The sequence below is a fragment of the Rhipicephalus microplus genome, chromosome 6, assembly GCF_043290135.1.
Source record: "Rhipicephalus microplus isolate Deutch F79 chromosome 6, USDA_Rmic, whole genome shotgun sequence".
Classification (NCBI taxonomy): domain Eukaryota; kingdom Metazoa; phylum Arthropoda; class Arachnida; order Ixodida; family Ixodidae; genus Rhipicephalus; species Rhipicephalus microplus.
The window spans coordinates 137,593,617-137,598,757 of NC_134705.1; positions in this window are offsets into that span (position 1 = coordinate 137,593,617).

Here is a 5,141-nt window from a genome sequence, read left to right on the forward strand (position 1 = left end):
GCTACGCAGCTGTGGTCGCGCGGCCCCCACCGCATCCAGTCGCCTTATCAGCTCCACCTCTTCCGGCCTCGCCTCCAGTTTACAGACCCTCACCTCGCTTTTTTCATCGATCTAATGAGTGGCGCACTCAAGACAATCGTCCTATCTGCTTCGCCTGTGGCATCGCTGGCCACATTGCACGCTTCTGCCGCCGTCGCCCCACACCTGCAAACGCATACTTCCTAACTCCTACCTACGCGCCGCAGCAGGCCACCGCATCTGCATATGAACAGAGGCACTCAGACTCGGATCGCCGCCCATCGACTGCTCGTTTCCCATCCCCTCGTCACCGGTCGCCATCGCCTATGCGTCGTCGACCCCCTCCTGAGGAGGGAAACTAATCAGTGCAGTTCCGGAGGCAAGAACTGCAACTTGTGCGCAATTCCCAAGGCCTCCGTTTTCGCCGAAAAATGTTGTTGATGTCGATGTTGAGGGAGTCGCCACATTAGCGTTAATTGATACCGGGGCCGCCGTTTCTGTGATGGACGCCAAATTTTGTCGGAAACTGAAGAAAGTGACCACATCTCTCTGTGGCATGGTGCTGTCCACGGCTAGCGCGCAACGCATTCATCCCTCGGCTCTGTGTACGGCGCGCGTCGTCATCCAAGATGTTTTGTACGTCGTACAGTTTTTTGTTCTGCCATATTGCTCTCATGACCTTATCCTCGGCTGGGATTTCTTATCAGGTCATGAAGCTATCATCGATTGTTCCCGTGCCGAAGTGTCCCTTGTGCCAACATAGGAATTTCCACCACCCGACCGGTCTCCTCGGCTCTGCAAACTCATCGCTGACGACGACAGCACCTTGCCCCCGGAAGCTTCGGTCCCTGTAAGCCTTTCATGTGTGGCGCAACCTGACGCCACGGTGGTGTTTACGCCATCTCCTGTTTTTACTGAACGCAAGGGCATCGTTCTCCCATTTGCCGTTCTTACAATTGCATCTGGTTTAACCGTAATGCTGGTTACCAACCACTGCAACTACCCCATCAGCTTACTTCGTGGTGAAACGTTGGGATATGTGCAACCTGTCGACCATATCGATGATATTATTCTTCCCGACGAAACGCCATGTCACATTGCCGCAATAACTCATGCGTCTGAGCCATCAAGTTTGTCAGCCTTCGACAACGCTATTGACGCAGACCTTCCCCTCTCGCATCGCCGCCAACTTGTTGCTCTCCTTAACAAGTTTCGCTCTTCTTTCGACTTTCAAGAACCTGCTTTGGGCCGCACCACTACTATCACTCATACTATTGACACCGGCTCACATTTGCCTCTGCGACAGCGTCCTTACCGCGTTTCCGCCGAAGAGCGCCGCGTCATTACGGAGCAAGTAGACGACATGCTTAAACGTGGAGTGATACAGCCTTCTCAAAGCGCTTGGTCATCACCTGTCGTTCTGGTTAAGAAAAAAGATGGCACTGTTCGATTTTGCGTGGACTATCGCCGCTTAAACAAGATTACGAAGAAAGATGTCTACCCGCTACCACGAATAGACGATACTCTTGACTGTTTACAAGGCGCCGAGTACTTTACATCCTTGGATCTGCGTTCTGGGTATTGGCAGGTGCCAATGGCTGAATGTGATCGCCCTAAAACAGCCTTTGTAACGCCAGATGGTCTATATGAGTTCAAAGTGATGCCATTTGGGCTCTGCAACGCACCTGCCACATTTGAGCGCTTGATCGATACCATCTTGCGTGCCCATAAGTGGAAAACTTGCTTGTGTTACCTGGACGACATCGTAGTCTTTTCGTCTGATTTCCCGACACATCTTGTTCGCCTCCACGAGATTCTGACGTGTCTAACTTCTGCGGGCCTACAACTTAACTCCAAAAAGTGCCACTTCGCAGCACGAAAACTAATCATCTTGGGACATGTCATCACAAGAGACGGTGTTCTTCCGGATCCCGATAAGCTTCGGGCTGTCGCTGACTTCCCGTTGCCCACATCACTGAAAGCCCTAAGAAGTTTCGTCGGTCTCTGCTCGTACTTTCGTCGCTTTGTGCCCAACTTCGCGTCCATCATCGCACCTCTAACAAGTCTGCTCTCCAACAGCAAAGGTATATCTGCATGGTCACCTGCATGTGACGACGCATTTCGCCAGCTGCGCCGCCTGCTGACCTCACCACTCATTCTTCGTCACTACGACCCCGCTGCTGCCACAGAAATTCACACCGATGCAAGTGGCATCGGTCTTGGTGCAGTTTTGGCACAACGGAAGGGCACCCAAGCCGAATACGTAGTCGCCTATGCAAGTCGCGCTCTCAAGAAGGCTGAATTGAATTACTCCGTGACAGAGAAGGAGTGTTTGGCCATAATCTGGGCCTTGACGAAGTTTCGCCCGTACCTTTACGGCCGCCCTTTCGACGTGGTCACAGACCACCACGCTCTATGTTGGCTGTCCACATTGAAAGACCCGTCCGGACGCCTGGGACGTTGGGCACTTCGATTGCAAGAATACGACATCCGTGTAGTATATCGTTCCGGTCGCAAGCATGCAGATGCCGATGCACTTTCGCGATCACCTTTGACCCCAGATGTGGCTTTTCTGTCACCACTTTTTACCACCTTGTCACCAATAGACACCACTGACATGCTTTCGGAGCAGCGTAAAGATCCATACCTTGCATTGTTACTCGACTACCTTACCGATCCGTCTGCTGTCCCTTCCACGAGAGCGCTACGCCGACAAGCAGCCCACTTTTCCGTGCGAGACAGCATTCTGTACCGCCGCAACTACATGCCTGGTGGTCGGAAGTGGCTCCTTGCTGTCCCAACTCATATGCGCTCTGACATGTGCATGAATTTCCATGCAGACCCTCAAAGTGCTCACGCAGGTGTCCTGAAAACCTACGAAAGGCTGCGCCAACGATATTACTGGCGAGGAATGTATCGCTTTGTGCAGAAATACGTTCAGTCTTGCACCACTTGCCAACAGTACAAGACACCTCCGCGGCACCTTACTGGCATGTTACAGCCGCTCCCATACCCGGCTCGCCCATTCGACCGCGGGGGTATCGATCTCTATGGCCCCCTCCCATATAGTCGCTCTGGAAACCGGTGGATTATTGTCGGCGTCGATGATCTGACACGCTACGCTGAGACTGCAGCTCTACCAGCAGCGACCGCCCACGAAGTTGCACTCTTCATTCTCCGCAGCTTCATTCTCCGCCATGGGGCTCCACGGGAATTACTCAGTGATAGGGGTCGAGTGTTCCTGTCGGAGGTCATCCAAGCTGTTCTCGCTGAATGCAAAATCATCCACCGGAAATCTACCGCATATCATCCACAGACGAATGGTCTCACTGAACGGTTCAACCGCACACTTGGCGACATGCTGAGGATGTACACCTCCTCCGACCACACTAACTGGGACGCTGTCTTGCCTTTTGTTACCTTCGCTTACAACACCGCGACGCAAGCGACTACCGGTTTTTCCCCGTTCTTTCTGTTGTACGGCCGCGAACCATCCCACCCACTCGACACCATACTCCCGTACCGCCCTGATGTATCGGAGTGCTCCCCGCTTTCGGAAGTCACCAGATACGCTGAAGACTGCCGTCAGTTGGCTCGGTCTATGACAAGTGAGGCTCAAGGTCTACAAAAAACCCGGCATGATGACGCTCATCACATAGCGCCTACGTTTCGTGCTGGCTCTCTCGTGTGGCTTTGGGTGCCCCCGCACGTTCCTGGCCTGTCTTCTAAACTTCTGGCCCGGTACCATGGTCCATACCGTGTCATTGACGCAACCTCACCAGTGGATTACATCGTCGAGCCCCTAACACAATCGCCAGATTTGCGCCGTCGAGGACGCGAGACCGTACACGTCGACCGTCTCAAGCCCTACTACGACCCCCCCATTGTGCCTACTCCCTGAGTCGCCAGGATGGCTACTCTTCAACCCGGGGGGTATTGTAGTGAAGCATACGCACTAACGTGTATGCGCCTTCCAAAGAGAAGGAAAAACCCCGTGCTCTGATTGCACGAGAACCTGGGCCGCCTTTTGCCAGACTTGTCGTACGGCCATTTTTCGTTGCGACATCGTTGCGACTTCTCCGGTTCAATAAACGTCATCACACGTAATATTTAGATAGTGGTGTTTCATATGTGTAATCATCTGTCTTCACGTGAATGTAAAAATTGTGAACATAAGTATCTAGTGTGAACTGGCCTTGTATGTGAAAATTGTGTATATTTGTATCTATTAGGTGAATATGAACTGTCATGTGAGGTGAACTGACCTTGTGTGTGGAACATATGAACCTTGTAACTGTGTGTGAACTGACCTGTGAAGTTTGACTATTGTGTTCTTTCACATCGTATGATGTACAGTCTCGCATTTTGTGCGCTCATTGTTAATCTTACGGCATATCTTGTCTACTAAGAAAAGGAGTAGCTGGTGCCACCATAATGGCGCCAACCTCTCCTATTTCATCATTCTAATAAAAAATGGCAAATGCCAACGAAAACGCTTGTGGGAGCCGCATGTTGAGTCGGCGAAATGTAGCGCGACATTCACGCTGATGTCGCTGTACCAATCAAATGTTAACTGAGTGGTGGCGCTGACGCGTACGCTCGCGTTGTGTAATTAATAACCACCTCAAATGCCCCACATGCGTTTCTGATTCCACACACGTTCTAGTCAGTTTGTCAGCGCTGTTGTCATGGGCTTCGCACTATATTTACGCCATGGCCGCTGTAAATCAAGCTTCCAGCAAACGCAACTGCTTGAACAGCTCGTGCCATCGTGCGTAGCACCCCGGGTTGCGCTTATTTGCAGTCTCCTCGCGACAGTCGTGCCTCCAAGCTTGAGCTCTAGATGTATAGGCATAGATAGGCATTATTACCACACGCTGTGTTGTGCTTAGATTGGCCTGAAAGCTTATTGTGACACAACGCACACAATGATTACTCCTATTCGTGTACAACACACACAAGTTACGAAACAAAGGTAGAACTTCTTACCAGCGAGGCATCTGAATCGAAATGTCGTTTATTGTCTACATAAAAGAATCTTCAGATAATGCACAAGCACTTGAATCTTGAAATAAAATGCACTGACCTGTGTGCATGTGCGCCGCACCTGTTCATCCCGCGTG